The sequence below is a fragment of the Triticum aestivum genome, chromosome 4D, assembly GCF_018294505.1.
Source record: "Triticum aestivum cultivar Chinese Spring chromosome 4D, IWGSC CS RefSeq v2.1, whole genome shotgun sequence".
NCBI classification, from domain to species: Eukaryota; Viridiplantae; Streptophyta; class Magnoliopsida; order Poales; family Poaceae; genus Triticum; species Triticum aestivum.
Window position 1 is genome coordinate 295,066,519 of NC_057805.1, and position 21,610 is coordinate 295,088,128.

A 21,610-nucleotide genomic window follows, 5' to 3' on the forward strand; every position below is an offset into this window, starting at 1 on the left:
TCGCAAGTACCAAGTGATTCATAATCAAGTGGTTCCAAAAGTCCATCAGTATGGAGTTTCTTCATGCGCTTTACACCGATATGACCTAAACGGCAGTGCCATAAATAAGTTGCACTATCATTATCAACTCTGCATCTTTTGGCTTCAATATTATGAATATGTGTATTACTACTATCGAGATTCAACAAAAATAGACCACTCTTCAAGGGTGCATGACCATAAAAGATATTACTCATATAAATAGAACATCCATTATTCTCTGATTTAAATGAATAACCGTCTCGCATCAAACAAGATCCAGATATAATGTTCATGCTCAACGCTGGCACCAAATAACAATTACTTAGGTCTAATACTAATCCCGAAGGAAGATGTAGAGGTAGCGTGCTGACGGCGATCACATCGACTTTGGAACCATTTCCCACGCGCATCGTCACCTCGTCCTTAACCAATCTTCGCTTAATCTGTAGCCCCTGTTTCGAGTTGCAAATATTAGCAACAGAACCAGTATCAAATACCCAGGTGCTACTGCGAGCATTAGTAAGGTACACATCAATAACATGTATATCACGTATACCTTTGTTCACCTTGCCATCCTTCTTATCCGCCAAATACTTGGGGCAGTTCCGCTTCCAGTGACCAGTCTGCTTGCAGTAGAAGCACTCAGTCTCAGGCTTAGGTCCAGACTTGGGTTTCTTCTCCTGAACAGCAACTTGCTTGCTGTTCTTCTTGAAGTTTCCATTCTTCTTCCCTTTGCCCCTTTTCTTGAAACTAGTGGTCTTATTGACCATCAACACTTGATGCTCCTTTTTGATTTCTACCTCCGCCGCCTTTAGCATTGCGAAGAGCTCGGGAATTGTCTTATTCATCCCTGCATGTTATAGTTCATCACGAAGCTCTTGTAGCTTGGTGGCAGTGATTGAAGAATTCTGTCAATGACACTATCATCCGGAAGATTAACTCCCAGTTGAATCAAGTGATTATTATACCCAGACATTTTGAGTATATGCTCACTGACAGAACTATTCTCTTCCATCTTGCAGCTGTAGAACTTATTGGAGACTTCATATCTCTCAATCCGAGCATTTGCTTGAAATATTAACTTCCACTCCTAGAACATCTCATATGCTCCATGATGTTCAAAACGTCGTTGAAGACCCGGTTCTAAGCCGTAAAGCATGGCACACTGAACTATCGAGTAGTCATCAGCTTTGCTCTGCCAGACGTTCATAACTTCTGGTGTTGCTCTTGCAGCAGGCCTGGCACCCAGCGGTGCTTCCAGGACGTAATTCTTCTGTGCAGCAATGAGGATAATCCTCAAGTTACGCACCCAGTCCATGTAATTGCTACCATCATCTTTCAACTTTGCTTTCTCAAGGAACGCATTAAAAATCAACGGAACAACAGCACGGGCCATCTATCTACAATTAACATAGACAAGCAAGATACTATCAGGTACTAAGTTCATGATAAATTCAAGTTCAATTAATCATATTACTTAAGAACTCCCACTTAGATAGACATCCCTCTAATCATCTAAGTGATTACGTGATCCAAATCAACTAAACCATAACCGATCATCACGTGAAATGGAGTAGTTTTCAATGGTGAACATCACTATGTTGATCATATCTACTATATGATTCACGCTCGACCTTTCGGTCTCAGTGTTCCGAGGCCATATCTGCATATGCTAGGCTCGTCAAGTTTAACCTGAGTATTCCGCGTGTGCAACTGTTTTGCACCCGTTGTATTTGAACATAGAGCCTATCACACCCGATCATCACGTGGTGTCTCAGCACGAAGAACTTTCGCAATGGTGCATACTCAGGGAGAACACTTTTATCTTGAAATTTTAGTGAGAGATCATCTTATAATGCTACCGTCAATCAAAGCAAGATAAGATGCATAAAAGATAAACATGACATGCAATCAATATAAGTGATATGATATGGCCATCATCATCTTGTGCTTGTGATCTCCATCTCCGAAGCACCGTCATGATCACCATCGTCACCGGCGCGACACCTTGATCTCCATCGTAGCATCGTTGTCGTCTCGCCAACTATTGCTTTTACGACTATCGCTACCGCTTAGTGATAAAGTAAAACAATTACATGGCGATTGCATTGCATACAATAAAGCGACAACCATATGGCTCCTGCCAGTTGCCAATAACTCGGTTACAAAACATGATCATCTCATACAATAAAATATAGCATCATGTCTTGACCATATCACATCACAACATGCCCTGCAAAAACAAGTTAGACGTCCTCTACTTTGTTGTTGCAAGTTTTACGTGGCTGCTACGGGCTTAGCAAGAACCGTTCTTACCTACGCATCAAAACCACAACGATAGTTTATCAAGTTGGTGCTGTTTTAACCTTCGCAAGGACCGGGCGTAGCCACACTCGGTTCAACTAAAGTGAGAGAGATAGACACCCGCCAGTCACCTTTAAGCAACGAGTGCTCGCAACGGTGAAACCAGTCTCGTGTAAGCGTACGCGTAATGTCGGTCCGGGCCGCTTCATCTCACAATACCGCTGAACCAAAATATGACATGCTGGTAAGCAGTATGACTTATATCGCCCACAACTCACTTGTGTTCTACTCGTGCATATAACATCAACGCATAAAACCAGGCTCGGATGCCACTGTTGGGGAACGTAGTAATTTCAAAAAAATTCCTATGCACACGCAAGATCATGGTGATGCATAGCAACGAGAGGGGAGAGTGTTGTCCACGTACCCTCGTAGACCGAAAGCGGAAGCATTAACACAACGCGGTTGATGTAGTCGTACGTCTTCACGATCCGACCGATCAAGTACCGAACGCACGGCACCTCCGAGTTCAGCACACGTTCAGCTCAATGATGTCCCTCGAACTCCGATCCAGCCGAGTGTTGAGGGAGAGTTTCATCAGCACGACGGCGTGGTGACAATGATGATGTTCTACTGACACAGGGCTTCGCCTAAGCACCGCTACGATATTATCGAGGTGTAATATGGTGGAGGGGGGCACCGCACACGGCTAAGAGATCAATGATCAATTGTGTGTCTAGAGGTGCCCCCTGCCCCCGTATATAAAGGAGCAAGGGGGGGTTCGGCCGGCCAAGGGGAGAGGCGCGCCAGGAGGAGTCCTACTCCTACCGGGAGTAGGACTCCCCCCTTTTCCATGTTGGACTAGGAGAGAGGGGGAAGAGGTGGAGGGGAGGAAGGAAGGGGGGGCGCCGCCCCCCTCTCCTTGTCCTATTCGGATTGGGGGGAGGGGCGTGCGGCCCTGCCCTAGCCTCCTCTCCTCTCTTCCACCTAGGCCCACTAAGGCCCATTAAGTTACCGGGGGGTTCCGGTAACCTCCCGGTACTCCGGAAAAATCCCGATTTCACCCGGAACACTTCCGATGTCCAAACATAGGCTTCCAATATATCAATCTTTATGTCTCGACCATTTCGAGACTCCTCGTCATGTCCGTGATCACATCCGGGACTCCGAACAACCTTTGGTACATCAAAACATATAAACTCATAATATAACTATCATCGTAACGTTAAGCGTGCGGACCCTACGGGTTCGAGAACTATGTAGACATGACCGAGACACCTCTCCGGTCAATAACCAATAGCGGAACCTGGATGCTCATATTGGTTCCCACATATTCTACGAAGATCTTTATCGGTCAGACCGCATAACAACATACATTGTTCCCTTTGTCATCGGTATTTTACTTGCCTGAGATTCGATCGTCGGTATCTCGATACCTAGTTCAATCTCGTTACCGGCAAGTCTCTTTACTCGTTCCGTAATACATCATCCCGCAACTAACTCATTAGTCACAATGCTTGCAAGGCTTATAGTGATGTGTATTACTGAGTGGGCCCAGAGATACCTCTCCGACAATCGGAGTGACAAATCCTAATCTTGAAATACGCCAACCCAACAAGTACCTTTGGAGACACCTGTAGAGCACCTTTATAATCACCCAGTTACGTTGTGACGTTTGGTAGCACACAAAGTGTTCCTCTGGTAAACGGGAGTTGCATAATCTCATAGTCATAGGAACATCTATAAGTCATGAAGAAAGCAATAGCAACATACTAAACAGTCGAGTGCTAAGCTAATGGAATGGGTCAAGTCAATCACATCATTCTCCTAATGATGTGATCCCGTTAATCAAATGATAACTCATGTCTATGGCTAGGAAACATAACCATCTTTGATCAACGAGCTAGTCAAGTAGAGGCATACTAGTGACACTCTGTTTGTCTATGTATTCACACATGTATTATGTTTCCGGTTAATACAATTCTAGCATGAATAATAAACATTTATCATGATATAAGGAAATAAATAATAACTTTATTATTGCCTCTAGGGCATATTTCCTTCAGGACTAGCACCTGTACGCCGGGGAATGCTTCCTTTAATTGGGAATCAACTGACCAGGAATTGAAATCCAGGGGGGCGACGGACCTCTAGCTAAGGTGAAATAGTATATGAGGAGAAACCTTGTGCATCGCGAGTTACTAGGAACATCTAGTATCAGGAAGAAGGTGTAGGAAGAAGCGGTCAACTAGTGTCTTCTGTGGGATGAATACCATGCAAGCAAACACGTAAGATTTGCACAAATAAGGGAAAGAGGAGTACCATTTCCGGTTGCTAGTGCTGTGTCCTCCAGATGTCGCGGCGATTTTCTTGTTTTTACCGGGGGAACCGATGTTTTGGAGGAGGGTGGAGCCTTGGACAAACCCATGGCCAAATTGTTGATTGTGTTGCGGTGGCTGTCTGTCAGCGGAGGGGAAGCATATCCAAGGCAACGAAGGATGGTGTAGCGGGAACAGCTCCGGTGCTGTGGATGGTGGCGAAGTTGGAGCGACAGCGGTGAGGCGCAGGACGACGTGGTTGAACTGGCTCGGGTACGGCGCACATCAGCGTCCTGGAGACAGCTCGGCCTCAACTTCAACTACTAGCCATGGAGGGCGTTGCGGTTGTGATTGCGGTGGACAACGACGTCGGGGTATCGGCTCCGATGTGATGGAGGAGGGTGGCGGTTGATGGGTGGGATGGGGTGGCGGACGGAGGACGCCGGGGTTTCGCGGCTGGTGGAGAGGTAGTTTTGGCGCCCACGGAGTATGAATTGGGAATCAGACGGCATGGGGGGGGGGTGCGGGGGGAGCTAAGGGAGAACCATGTTTCGGTCTGGGACGCGCTTGTTTTTGGTTTTTTTGAACAGATGGGACGCGCTTGTTTGAAATTTGGGGAAAGTACAAACTTTGCCCCCCTCTTAAATTTCGAACCTATTGCGGGTCGGGGGTAGGATGGTAATCCCAGGTGTCCCATGTAGTGGGCGGGAGCGATTTTGGCCGCGCGCATGTGTGCTTAGGCGGCCATTGTGTATGAATGTTTTTTGGAGGCGGTTGCGTGGCGTCTAGATGAAGCTACAAACCTACCCTGGTTTAGACCTTTGGACGTCGGGCCGGTAGGTTTCACGGGTCGGAGTTAGAAAAGTAATTTCCTTCTACCAAACATTGGTCTCACGCGGTTTCGGGCGAGTCAAGGTTCTTTTGGCGCTTCGTTCGAAATTTTGAAACAGAAGCATTCACGTTTAGAGTACTCTTGAACTTTGAGGATTGACCTAAATAGACAATGTTAAATTTGACCTTGTATGTTTGACAACCCATTAAATTATGCGCTTCTTTTTGAAATTTGGACACTTGAAAATTGTATAACTACGATTATTTTGGAATGGAGGAGGTAAATTTGAATCTATTTTGTACACGACTATATATGCTATTATGTACAAAAGCAGAGCAAAGATTGGTGACCCATAATTTAGGTATGATTTACAAATGTCATGATATCGAATTCAAATAATTGAATGGACTTCATGTTGAATTCGAATTTTTTAAACCACCTTCAGTTGAATTCAAATGTATGCTAGTCATAGCTAGCTATTTATAATGTTTATTGTGTAACTTTTGTATGTATAATGTGCTTTACACACACAACATGAACTATACTCACGTTTATATTCGATTGCTAAAGCGATGCATTGTCTGGAGTTCAAAATACTAACTGTGTGGATCAATTATTGCTACCTCTTGAGCATGCGTTGGTTTTCCCTTGAAGAGGAAAGTGTGATGCAGCAAAGTAGCGTAAGTATTTCCCTCAGTTTTTGAGAACCAAGGTATCAATCCAGTAGGAGGCCACACTCAAGTCCCTCGTACCTACACAAACAAATAAGAACCTTGTAACCAACGCGATAAAGGGGTTGTCAGTCCCTTCACGGCCACTTGCAAAAGTGAGATCTGATAGATGATAAGATAATGTTTTTGGTATTTTTATGATAAAGATTGAAAGTAAAGATTGCAAAATAAACGGCGCCAGAAATCGCTAGTTGTTGGGAGATTAATATGATGGAAAATAGACCCGGGGGCCATAGGTTTCACTAGTGGCTTCTCTCAAGATAGCATAAGTATTACGGTGGGTGAACAAATTACTGTCGAGCAATTGATAGAATTGAGCATAGTTATGAGAATATCTAGGCATGATCATGTATATAGGCATCACGTCCGTGACAAGTAGACCGACTCCTGCCTGCATCTACTACTATTACTCCACACATCAACCGCTATCCAGCATGCATCTAGAGTATGAAGTTCATAAGAACAAAGTAACGCATAGGCAAGATGACATGATGTAGAGGGATAAACTCAAGCAATATGATATAAACCCCATCTTTTTATCCTCGATGGCAACAATACAATACGTGTCGTTTCCCCTACTGTCACTGGGATCGAGCAACGCAAGATTGAACCCAAAGCTAAGCACTTCTCCCATTGCAAGAAAGATCAATCTAGTAGGCCAAACCAAACTGATAATTCGAAGAGACTTGCAAAGCTAACCAATCATACATAAAAGAATTCAGAGAAGATTCAAATATTGTTCATAGATAATCTTGATCATAAACCCACAATTCATCGGATCTCGACAAACACACCGCAAAAAGAGTTACATCGAATAGATCTCCAAGAAGATCGAGGAGAACTTTGTATTGAGATCCAAAGAGAGAGAAGAAGCCATCTAGCTAATAACTATGGACCCGAAGGTCTGAGGTAAACTACTCACACATCATCGGAGAGGCTATGGTGTTGATGTAGAAGCCCTCCATGATCGATTCCCCCTCCGGCGGAGCACCGGAAAAGGCCCCAAGATGGGATCTCACGGGTACAGAAGGTTGCGACGGTGGAAATAGGGTTTCGTGGTGCTCCTCGATGGTTTCGGGGTACATGGGTATATATAGGAGGAAGAAGTAGGTCGGTGGAGCCACGAGGGGCCCACGAGGTGGGGGCGCGCCTTCCTGCCTCGTGGCCTCCTCGTTGATTTCTTGATGTCCACTCCAAGTCCTCTGGATCAAGTTTGTTCCAAAAATCATGCTCCCAAAGGTTTCATTCCGTTTGGACTCCGTTTGATATTCCTTTTCTGCGAAACACTGAAATAGGCAAAAAACAGCAATTTGCACTGGGCCTTGGGTTAGTAGGTTAGTCCCAAAAATAATATAAAAGTGTATAATAAAGCCCATTAAACATACAAAACAGAATATATAATAGCATGGAACAATAAAAAATTATAGATATGTTGGAGACGTATCAATTATGTCGAATAATAACATAAACATGCTCAAATTCGATAGAATATAGATGTCTGATGGATCAATGACCGTTCCTTATGCGAATTGCAAATATCATGATCCCATCCTAATATTTGGATACAATTTATATTTTTAATCAATGTGTACATTAGTCTTTTACGTGTAGTTTCACTCTCCATCGGTGGTCTCTCACACATGCTCACACACTCTCTCCTGAGGTGTCTTTCTCGCAGACATTCTCTCGATATAACCCTCCCTCCCTCTTGTAACCATTTATGACTGTTTTCACTAACCTTTATCACAAGCACTCTTCCTCTCACAAGCATACACACGCACAATCCCCATCGACCCTTTCTATATACATAGACCTGCCTATGTGTCTCCCGCACGCACATTATCTTTAGGCCTGTCTCTCACGCATTGTCTCCACCTCTCTTCCTAATTGACGAGTATGATTCTAGCAGAGCATTCTGTAGGATGCCCCTTAAAGTTAGGTTGGATGAATAATAATATTAGAGATATGGGGTTACCTTAGTCCAAGGACCTAGGGTTACAAATCCTAGCCGGCTTTGTCAGTGGACACATGTCCTTCACGACTCTGCTATCTTTGTCTTGTACGGCTAGTCCTCCATGAGTCTCCCTAAATGCGTCACGGGCCGACCAATGTGGCGCATGACAGAACCGAACCAAGGGCCTCACCTCGGCCCACCGGACCTCACGCGGTGGCACACCCTCTACCCCCAGGTCTCGTTATCTTCTCACACCCACACATACCAACATAGACACCACACAAGACTTTTTCTCCTCGTGCCTCTATCGCCCCTTGCATATACACACTCAAGGGCATCTCTCGCCGTGACATCATATTCGTCTCTCTCTCTCTCTAGACCTCTCTCATTTCTCATGCTATCTCTCCCACGTCCCCCCGCCGGCCCCTCTATCCATGCCTCTCTTGAATACGTAATACACACACATACCTCTCTAGGCCCTGCCAAATAGATCAACTACACATTCACACATGTTACATCACGTACCCCATTGATCTAAAAAGCCCTCTCTTCACGTTTATTTCACATATAACATTCCTTTTGAATAAAACCACACAAAGTGTGGCCAAAAAATTATTTTAGAATTTCTACATATATACAACATTACAAAGTTATATGGAGGAGTATGAACGTTAATTTGCATTGCATGGTGCCCACAATGATATTTATTCCGCACTGTGAATTTTTATATTTTTATAATATATATGATGTAAGTCATAATAAAGAGAAACGAAGAGCATTTCTCTCCATCGCATACACCCCCTCTATGCCCCTTTCACGTACGCACACAAACTATCTCCAGGTCCTCTAAAAGTACGCCCCCAGCACATTCACACATGTTTCATCTTTCTCTCGCGATATATACAGTGGTGATCATTGTATTTGAAGCAAAAGCATGATATGGACATTGGACTTCAGAATCCACTCATTACGGTCACCATTTATGTTTTGTGGTTATTATACAGTCACGGGCTCACCATACAACTTTGTATTTGCTCAAGGCATGACTAGTTGACCAGTTAAACGCTCCATGTGGCACCTCTAGTGTTGCATCACATTATCTCACTACCATTGGGCCCACCTGTAGGCGTGTATAAGAATGAAAACAAACAATAAAAAATATTGGACGGCGGTTCGAAGTCATAACCGCGGCACAGCGGACAAAGTGGCCTTGTATTGGTATGCTGAGCCGTCTGTTTTAACACACAAGAGCTGGTGTGGTGATTATACACACACGCACGCATGCACACGAACTGCATGCACACAACACTCACATGAACACACGCAGCCATGCACACACGCAACACTCACACGTACACACACAACCACACATGCACGCAACACTCACACGCACACACGCACGCATGCATGCACACACCACACGACCAACACACACTCTCACGCTGTGCTCAACCTACACATGCATGCGCACACAACAGGCCCTGACAGACACATACACAACCAGGTGCTTCCCGCGCACGGGTTGGAGTCTTATCGCGCCTGCGTAAATTTGTGTTTATCTGACCTTTTTCCTATGCGAACTGACACGTGGACCCACAAGGAACGTGGTCAATTTAACTAGTCAACATAGTGCCACGCAGAGTATTTGGCCAGTCAACAGGGTGCAATCCAATGCTGAACGGTGAGCAAGTGACCATATAATCACCGCGAAACGTATATAGTGACCGTTATGAGCGTATTCTGAAGTCCGGTGACCGTATTACGCTTTTCGTTTGAAATACACTGACCGCCCGTATATTTATCTCTTCTCTCACTCTCTCTGTGGAGCCGAGTAGGCCAACGTGCTAGTGCCTAAATTGGCGCACGCCACCCCATTATTGTTGTACTGGTTTCGTAAGAGCGAACAAGCATTCACGTCTACTGTACAAACTGTACATATGAGTTACAAATGCTATGAAGACAAATACAAATATTTGAATACACTTTATGCCCAATTTCTCTCTATAGGCCCTCGAAAGTACATCTCTACACGTTCTAGCATGTTACATCTAACAACTATGCAATACAGCACTACTACTATACTCTAACACAATAAATCATATGTGTTTTTAGTTTTACTAGATCTCATATTGTTACTTAATTATTCAGTTTGCATACATTAAAATTGCCTTTGAAATGTATGGCTAGTATCATCTACAGCGCGGGAAAAATCCCGCCCTTGCCTGTTTAATCGGGTTTGTATCAATGGATCGTGCGAAACAACAAACACTACAAAAAAATACACTTCCATGATGATACGTGTTTGTCACAGTAGATCACGTTTTCTTTCATGCATGTACCTCCATGACGATTTTATGACAAAATCAAGATATTCATACCTGTGCTGTCCTAGAAGTGTTCCATGACATTACCAAAATTGTCATCATGGAAGTGTCCACTTCCATGACGATAAATGCCGCGTTGATACGTCTCCAACGTATCTATAATTTTTGATTGTTCCATGCTATTATATTATCTTTTTGGGATGTTTAATGGGATTTATTAAGCACTTTTATATTATTTTTGGGACTAACCTGTTAACCGAAGGCCCAGTGCAAATTGCTGTTTTTTTGCCCATTTCAGTGTTTCGCAGAAAAGGAATATCAAACGGAATGATACCTTCGGGAGAGTGATTTTTGGAACAAACGTGATCCAGGGGACTTGGAGTGGACGTCAAGAAAGAAGCGAGGAGGCCACGAGGCAGGGAGGCGCGCCTGCCCCCTGGGCTCGCCCCCACCCTCGTGGGCCCCTCGCAGCTCCACCGACCTACTTCTTCCTCCTATATATATCCATATACCCCAAAAACATCCAGGAGCACCAAGAAACCCTATTTCCACCGCCGCAACCTTCTATACCCGTGAGATCCCATCTTGGGGCCTTTTCCGGCGCTCCGCCAGAGGGGGAATCGATCACAGAGGGCTTCTACATCAACACCATAGCCTCTCCGATGATGTGTGAGTAGTTTACCACAGACCTTCGGGTCCATAGTTATTAGCTAGATGGCTTCTTCTCTCTCTTTGGATCTCAATACAAAGTTCTCCTCGATTCTCTTGGAGATCTATTCGATGTAATTCTTTTTGCGGTGTGTTTGTCGAGATCCGATGAATTGTGGGTTTATGATCAAGATTATCTATGAACAATATTTGAATCTCCTGTGAATTCTTTTATGTATGATTTGTTATCTTTGCAAGTCTCTTCGAATTATCAGTTTGGTTTGGCCTACTAGATTGATCTTTCTTGCAATGGAAGAAGTGCTTAGCTTTGGGTTCAATCTTGCGGTGTCCTTTCCCAGTGACAGCAGGGGCAGCAAGGCACGTATTGTATTGTTGCCATCGAGGATAAAAAGATGGGTTTATATCATATTGCTTGAGTTTATCCCTCTACATCATGTCATCTTGCCTAATGCGTTACTCTGTTCTTATGAACTTAATACTCTAGATGCATGCTGGATAGCGGTCGATGTGTGGAGTAATAGTAGTAGATGCAGAATCGTTTCGGTCTACTTGTCGCGGACGTGATGCCTATATACATGATCATGCCTAGATATTCTCATAACTATGCACTTTTCTATCAATTGCTCGACAGTAATTTGTTCACCCACCGTAATACTTATGCTATCTTGAGAGGGGCCACTAGTGAAACCTATGGCCCCCGGGTCTATTTTCCATCATATAAGTTTCCAATCTATTTTACTTTGCAATCTTTACTTTCAATCTATATCATAAAAATACCAAAAATATTTATCTTATTATCTCTATCAGATCTCACTTTTGCAAGTGGCCGTGAAGGGATTGACAACCCCTTTATCGCGTTGGTTGCAAGGTTCTTATTTGTTTGTGTAGGTACGAGGCGACTTGTGTGTGGTCTCCTACTGGATTGATACCTTAGTTCTCAAAAACTGAGGGAAATACTTATGCTACTTTGCTGCATCACCCTTTCCTCTTCAAGGGAAAAACCAACGCAGTGCTCAAGAGGTAGCAAGAAGGATTTCTGGCACCGTTGCCGGGGAGATCTACGCCAAGTCAAGTCAAGACATACCAAGTACCCATCACAAACTCTTATCCCTCGCTTTACATTATTTGCCATGTGCCTCTCGCTTTCCTCTCCCCCACTTCACCTTTGCCATTTTATTCGCCCTCTTTTCCGTTCGTCTCTTTTCGCTTGCTTCTTGTGCGCTTATGTGTTGGATTGTTTGTCATGATGGCTCAACATTATACTAAATTGTGTGATTTTTCCAACACCAACGACAATGATTTTCTTAGCACTCCGATTGCTCCTATTACCGATGCCGAATCTTGTGAAATTAATGCTGCCTTGCTGAATCTTGTCATGAAAGATCAATTTTCTGGCCTTCCTAGTGAAGATGCCGCTACCCATCTAAACAACTTTGTTGATTTGTGTGATATGCAAAAGAAGAAAGATGTGGATAATGATATTGTTAAATTGAAGCTATTTCCGTTTTCGCTTAGAGATCGTGCTAAAACTTGGTTTTCTTCTTTGCCTAAAAATAGTATTGATTCATGGAATAAGTGCAAAGATGCTTTTATCTCTAAGTATTTTCCTCCCGCTAAGATCATCTCTCTTAGAAACGATATTATGAATTTTAAGCAACTTGATCATGAGCATGTTGCACAAGCTTGGGAAAGGATGAAGTTAATGATACGTAATTGCCCTACACATGGTTCGAATTTATTGATGATTATACAAAAATTTTATGCCGGATTGAATTTTGCTTCTAGAAATCTTTTAGATTCGGCTGCGGGAGGCACTTTTATGGAAATCACTTTAGGAGAAGCTACTAAACTCCTAGATAATATTATGGTTAATTATTCTCAATGGCACACCGAAAGATCTACTAGTAAAAAGGTTCATGCGATAGAAGAGATTAATGTTTTGAGTGGAAAGATGGATGAACTTATGAAGTTGATTGCTAATAAGAGTGTTTCTTCTGATCCTAATGATATGCCTTTGTCTACTTTGATTGAGAATAATAATGAATCTATGGATGTGAATTTTGTTGGTAGGAACAATTTTGGTAACAACGCTTATAGAGGAAACTTTAATCCTAGGCTGTTTCCTAGTAATTCCTCTAATAATTATGGTAATTCCTACAACAACTCTTATGGAAATTTTAATAAGATGCCCTCTGATTTTGAGACTAGTGTTAAAGAATTTATGATTTCTCAAAAGAATTTCAATGCTTTGCTTGAAGAAAAATTGCCTAAGATTGATGAGTTGGCTAGGAACGTGGATAGAATTTCTCTTGATGTTGATTCTTTGAAACTTAGATCTATTCCACCTAAGCATGATATCAATGAGTCTCTCAAATCTATGAGAATTTCCATTGATGAGTGCAAGGAAAGAACCGCTAGGATGCGTGCTAAGAAAGATTGCTTTGTAAAAGCGTGTTCTTCTAGTTTTCATGATAATAGGGATGAAGATCTAAAAGTGATTGATGTGTCTCCTATTAAATCTTTGTTTTGCAATATGAATCTTGATAATGATGGGACTGGAGATGAGTCAACTTTAGTTAAAAGGCGTCCCAATGATTCGGAGTTTTTAGATCTTGATGCAAAAATTGGTAAAAGTGGGATTGAAGAGGTCAAAACTTTACATAGCAATGAACCCACTATTTTGGATTTCAAGGAATTTAATTATGATAATTGTTCTTTAATAGATTGTATTTCCTTGTTGCAATCCATATTAAATTCTCCTCATGCTTATAGTCAAAATAAAGCTTTTACCAAACATATTGTTGATGCTTTAATGAAATCTTATGAAGAAAAGCTTGAATTAGAAGTTTCTATCCCTAGAAAACTTTATGATGAGTGGGAACCTACTATTAAAATTAAGATTAAAGATCATGAATGCTATGCTTTATGTGATTTGGGTGCTAGTGTTTCCACGATTCCAAAAACTTTGTGTGATGTGTTAGGTTTCCGTGAATTTGATGATTGTTCTTTAAACTTGCATCTTGCGGATTCCACCATTAAGAAACCTATGGGAAGGATTAATGATGTTCTTATTGTTGCAAATAGGAATTATGTGCCCGTAGATTTCATTGTTCTTGATATAGATTGCAATCCTACATGTCCTATTATTCTTGGTAGACCTTTCCTTAGAACGATTGGTGCAATTATTGATATGAAAGAAGGAAATATTATATTCCAATTTCCGTTAAGGAAAGGCATGGAACACTTTCCTAGAAATAAGATTAAATTACCTTATGTATCTATTATGAGAGCCACTTACGGATTGCATACCAAAGATGATAATACCTAGATCTATTCTTGCCTTTATGCCTAGCTAGGGGCGTTAAACGATAGCGCTTGTTGGGAGGCAACCCAATTTTATTTTTGTTTCTTGCTTTTTGGTTCTGTTTAGTAATAAATAATTCATCTAGCTCTGTTTAGATGTGTTTTATGTTTTAATTAGTGTTTGTGCCAAGTAGAACCTTTGGGAAGACTTGGGTGAAGTCTTTATGATCTTGCTGTAAAAAACCGAAACTTTATCGCTCACGAGATTAGTTGCCATTGTTTACTGGAGAGTGATTTTAGGTTGATTCTTTTTGAATATGATTAATAGATAAATTCCTCACGTCCACCAATTTATTTCAGAATTTTTGGAGTTACAGAAGTATACGTTTGATCCAGATTACTACAGACTGTTCTGTTTTTGCCAGATTCTGTTTTTCGTGTGTTGTTTGCTTATTTTGATGAATCTATAGCTGGTATCGGAGGGTATGAACCATAGAGAAGTTGGAATACATTAGGTTTAACACCAATATATATAAAGAATGAGTTCAATACAGTACCTTATGGTGGTGATTTGTTTTCTTATACTAACGGAGATCATAAGATTTTCTGTCTAGTTTTGTGTTGTGAAGTTTTCAAGTTTTGGGTAAAGATTTGATGGATTATGGAATAAGGAGTGTCAAAATCCTAAGCTTGGGGATTACCAAGGCACCCCAAGGTAAAATTCAAGGACAACCAAAAGCCTAAGCTTGGGGATGCCCCGGAAGGCATCCCCTCTTTCGTCTTCGTCCATCGGTAACTTTACTTGAGGCTATATTTTTATTCACCACATGATATGTGTTTTGCTTGGAGTGTCTTGTATGATTTGAGTCTTTGATTTTTAGTTTACCACAATCATCCTTCTGTACACACCTTTTGGGCGAGACACACATGAATCGGAATTTATTAGAATACTCTATGTGCTTCACTTATATCTTTTGAGCTAGATAATTTTGCTCTAGTGCTTCACTTATATCTTTTAGAGCACGGTGGTGTTTTTATTTTATAGAAATTATTGATCTCTCATGCTTCACTTATATTATTTTGAGAGTCCTTTAGAACAGCATGGTAATTTGCTTTGGCTATATTAGTCCTAATATGATAGGCATCCAAGATTGGTATAATAAAAACTTTCATAAAAAGTGCATTGAATACTATGAGAAGTTTGATACTTGATGATTGTTTTGAGATATGAAGATGGTAATATTAGAGTCGTGCTAGTTGAGTAGTTGTGAATTTGAGAAATACTTGTGTTGAAGTTTGCAAGTCCCGTAGCATGCACGTATGGTAACCGTTGTGTAACAAATTTGAAACATGAGGTGTTCTTTGATTGTCATCCTTATGAGTGGCGGTCGGGGACGAGCGATGGTCTTTTCCTACCAATCTATCCCCCTAGGAGCATGCGCGTAATGCTTGGTTTTTGATGACTTGTAGATTTTTGCAATAAGTATGTGAGTTCTTTATGACTAATGTTGAGTCCATGGATTATACGCACTCTCACCTTTCCATCATTGCTAGCCTCTTCGGTACCGTGCATTGCCCTTTCTCACCTTGAGAGTTGGTGCAAACTTCGCCGGTGCATCCAAACCCCGTGATATGATACGCTCTATCACACATAAACCTCCTTATATCTTCCTCAAAACAGCCACCATACCTACCTATTATGGCATTTCCATAGCCATTCCGAGATATATTGCCATGCAACTTTCCACCGTTCCATTTATTATGACACGCTTCATCATTGTCATATTGCCTTGCATGATCATGTAGTTGACATCGTATTTGTGGCAAAGCCACCATGCATAATTTATCATACATGTCACTCTTGATTCATTGCCCATCCCGGTACACCGCCGGAGGCATTCATATAGAGTCATATTTTGTTCTTGTATCGAGTTGTAATCATTGAGTTGTAAATAAATAGAAGTGTGATGATCATCATTAATAGAGCATTGTCCCAAATAAAAAAAAGAAGAGAAAAAAAGAGGAAAGGCCAAAAAAAAGAAAGGCCCCAAAAAATAAAAGAAATAAAAAGGGACAATGCTACTATCCTTTTTTCCACACTTGTGCTTCAAAGTAGCACCATGATCTTTATGATAGAGAGTCTCTTGTTTTGTCACTTTCATATACTAGTGGGAATTTTTCATTATAGAACTTGGCTTGTATATTCCAACAATGGGCTTCCTCAAATGCCCTAGGTCTTCGTGAGCAAGCAAGTTGGATGCACACCCACTTACTTTCTTTTGTTGAGCTTTCATACATTTATAGCTCTAGTGCATCCGTTGCATGGCAATCCCTACTCCTTGCATTGACATCAATTGATGGGCATCTCCCTAGCCCGTTGATTAGCAGCGTCAATTTGAGACTTTCTCCTTTTTTGTCTTCTCCACATAACCCCCATCATTATATTCTATTCCACCCATAGTGCTATATCCATGGCTCACGCTCATGTATTGCGTGAAAGTTGAAAAAAGTTTGAGATTACTAAAGTATGAAACAATTGCTTGGCTTGTCATCGGGGTTGTGCATGATGAGAGCATTCTTGTGTGACAAAAATGGAGCATGACCAAACTATATGATTTTGTAGGGGTGAACTTTCTTTGGCCATGTTATTTTGAGAAGACATAATTGCTTAGTTAGTATGCTTGAAGTATTATTATTTTTTGTGTCAATATTAAACTTTTATCCTGAATCTTTCCGATCTGAACATTCATGCCACAATAAAGAAAATTACATTAAAGATTATGTTAGGTAGCATTCCACATCAAAAATTCTGTTTTTATCATTTACCTACTCGAGGACGAGCAGGAATTAAGCTTGGGGATGCTTGATACATCTCCAACGTATCTATAATTTTTGATTGTTCCATGCTGTTATATTATCTATTTTGGATGTTTAATGGGCTTTACTAAGCACTTTTATATTATTTTTGGGACTAACCTATTAACTGAAGGCCCAGTGCAAATTGCTGTTTTTTTGCCTATTTCAGTGTTTCACAGAAAAGGAATATCAAACGGAATCCAAACGGAATGAAACCTACGGGAGAGTGATTTTTGGAACAAACGTGATCCAGGGGACTTGGAGGGGACGTCAAGAAAGAAGCGAGGAGGCCACGAGGCAGGGAGGCGCGCCTGTCTCCCTGGGCGCGCCCCCACCCTCATGGGCCCCTCGCAGCTCCACCGACCTACTTCTTCCTCCTATATATATCCATATACCCCAAAAACATCCAAGAGCACCACGAAACCCTATTTCCACCGCCGCAAGCTTCTGTACCCGTGAGATCCCATCTTGGGGCCTTTTTCGGCGCTCCGCCGGAGGGGGAATCGATCACAGAGGGCTTCTACATCAACACCATAGCCTCTCCGATGATGTGTGAGTAGTTTACCACAGACCTTCGGGTCCATAGTTATTAGTTAGATGGCTTCTTCTCTCTCTTTGGATTCTCCTCGATTCTCTTAGAGATCTATTCGATGTAATTCTTTTTGCGGTGTGTTTGTCGAGATCCGACGAATTGTGGGTTTATGATCAAGATTATCTATGAACAATATTTGAATCTGCTCTGAATTCTTTTATATATGACTTGTTATCTTTGCAAGTCTCTTCGAATTATCAGTTTGGTTTGGCCTACTAGATTGATCTTTCTTGCAATGGGAGAAGTGCTTAGCTTTGGGTTCAATCTTGCGGTGTCCTTTCCCAGTGACAGCAGGGGCAGCAAGGCATGTATTGTATTGTTGCCATCGAGGATAAAAAGTTGGGGTTTATATCATATTGCTTGAGTTTATCCCTCTACATCATGTCATCTTGCCTAATGCCTTACTCTGTTCTTATGAACTTAATACTCTAGATGCATGTTGGATAGCGGTCGATGTGTGGAGTAATAGTAGTAGATGCAGAATCGTTTCAGTCTACTTGTCGCAGACGTGATGCCTATATACATGATCATGCCTAGATATTCTCATAACTATGCACTTTTCTATCAATTGCTCGCTAGTAATTTGTTCACCCATCGTAATACTTATGCTATCTTGAGAGAAGCCACTAGTGAAACCTATGGCCCCCGGGTCTATTTTCCATCATATAAGTTTCCAATCTATTTTACTTTGCAATCTTTACTTTCAATCTATATCATAAAAAATACCAAAAATATTTATCTTATTATCTCTATCAGATCTCACTTTTGCAAGTGGCCATGAAGGGATTGACAACCCCTTTATTGCGTTGGTTGCAAGGTTCTTATTTGTTTGTGTAGGTACGAGGCGACTTGTGTGTGGTCTCATACTGGATTGATACCTTGGTTCTCAAAAACCGAGGGAAATACTTACGCTACTTTGCTGCATCACCCTTTCCTCTTCAAGGGAAAAACCAACGCAGTGCTCAAGAGGTAGCACGCGTCATCGAAGTGCTTTCATCAAGGGTGACCGACACATGGCATCCACCATAATGGGTCGCCGTTAAGCTATCGGCTCCGGTTTTGGATCCGATAACCCGCTAACAGCCACGACCAATGCCAATTTTCCACGTGTAAAGTTCTCATTGGCCGACGGAACCACGTGTCACCTCCGCGTTGGCGCAGGTGTCACTCATCCAATGGGCAAGATGCGCCTATGATATGTTGACACGTGGACCGGCCCAAAAGTGGCCCATCAAGATTAAATGGGCCGGCCCAACTAAAGGCCCACAAGATTTTGCGGACCATAATGGGCCGGCCCAGCTAAAGGCCCACAAAATTTTGCAGACCATAATGGACCGGTCCAGCTAAAGGCCCAACATTCTCAGTTAAGGCCCGTACGGCTAGTGTCAAATCGGTCCGTCAACGGCCCGTCCTAAACTTGTCATCATCGCGGCCCATGGTCACTTCTGTCCTGTTAACAGTCTGCTAAGTATTTGGGCCGAATTACGGCCTAGTGTGTTTCCGGCCTGTTAAAGGTCCTGCTTAATTTGGGCCCATTTATAGGCCATTGAAACTTTCGACCCATAAACGACCGTGAAGGGTTTGGGTCATATTCGACCATGTTTGACATTTGGCCTGTTAGAGGCCCACTATAGATTTGGGCCACTTTCAACCTGTTTTTATTTTCGGCCTGTTAACGTCGGACGAAATCCATGGGCCATATGTGGCCCAACGTCACATCGGGCCTATTAACGGCCTATATAATACTGACGCTAATCAAGCCTGACCGAACTTCCGGCTTGTTAAAGGCCCGTGTAGTAGGTCGGCGCATTTACGGACCGTTCGAATTTTGGCCTGTGAACGATCCGCATTGTAAATGGGCCACCATTTCGGCCTGCTAATGACCAGTGGGTTATTTGGCACAATCAGGGCCCAATCTCACTTTCAGCCTATTAAAGGCCCATGTTTTTTATGGGCTCAAGATATTTACACTTGTAAACGGCCTATTGTTACTGAGGGCCCAAATTATGTTTAGGCCTGTTAAAGGCCCACTATGGGCACAGGCCTACCAGCAAAATATGAAAGCTTATGCTGATTTAAGCCCAGATATTTTTAGTGGGCTACATGCAAATTACGGCCCATGATCGTTTTTAGCCCAATTGGAATGGGCCCGACGAATGTTGGCATGTTGGGCTCCTACGAAGCTTTCGGCCGAATACATTACTAAGATAAACCTACACTATACAAAAATAGCATCGTAATTACTGCAGCCTTTGGCAGCATCATAAATGTTGTATCACAACAAAATAAATTCCAACCATACAACAAAAGGTCTATTTGCATGAAGTTTACAGTCCTTGCAGATAAAAGCACCATCAGATGTATAGAAGCACAAATCATTTGACCTGAGTGCTAATGTTTCAGGCTGTAGAATCTAAGCGGCATGATCTTCCCCTTTTTTCCGCCATTGCTCTTGAACAACGAAGCAAATGTCTGATAGTCTGGTTTCAAAACCATTCATGTCTTGACGACATTTTTCAACCACTTTTCTTGTTTCCGAAACGACGTCCATTAGGGATTGGACTTGTGTCTGGAGCACAGATATATCACTCTGTCTAGCCGGAAAATTTTGTTCAGTATGCGATTTGGACGAGGTTACCTTGACAACCAACCCAGAATTACGCAGGAAGGTGCATTTTGCACTGTTAGTGGAGAGATACTGACGCACTGCAGCAAGAGGTGACATTGTGCCTGTGGTAGCCTCGTCACCTTCAGATGGTTGTGGTTGTTGAATCATTTGTTCTATAGCTTGCTGAAAGTTTGAACTTGTAGATTAGTGTACCAGATAAGTTACTAATGAGACAAAAACAAAAAGTATGTAGCATGCCTACAGTATTGTCTATTTCCTCACATTCGTTGACATCTAAGGATAAAGAGACATGGTTTAAAGTAGGATGAACATAGTATGACATCATTCATATCATGGGCAAACAAATATAAAACAAACAGGCTATTGTATCATTGTGTGCGCACGTGAACATCACAACTAGATTAGAGATCAAGACCACAATAATATCCTTCATCTCTTTTAAACCATGTAAGGTGAAATGATACATTAAGACAACTGTGTATAAAAGTGAATAGAGTAACTGACATTGGCTGCAAACCAAGCAGTTAAATGAACACATCACACTACCAATCAGTTCAAAGGCAGGAGGAGTAAGGACTTACAACGGCGGCTTGAACTGGTGTGCTCATGCCCTTCATCTTGCTGGTATGGCAATCCTTGAAGATTTGCACTGCATTTGGTTTAGGTTCTTTTTGGTCCCCATGGGCTTTCCTCTTTATTTGGAACAAGTCAATATAGATACGATAATATGGCATAGAAAAAAGAAGGAACTAGCAGCTATTTACAAGAGCCTCGCAGTTTGCAATATAGCTACGAGATCCTGTTGTATGTTGGAATTTCACTTTAGAACGGTTGGTCTTGTTCTTCAAACAGTTAGCCTAGAAGAAGATACACTTGTAAGGCACATACATAAATACAAGTTCAATATGTGGTCTGATCAAATACATATACCCTACCTGATACTTTGGATCAGACCAGTGTTAGCCCCCGAGTGCTCCTCGAGGGACCTGTTGTCTTTGCATAATACGAAAGGTAGCATGGTACATACTGTGCATCAATTGTAAAATCGACGGAGAAGATTCGCGTTCCATGGGCGCT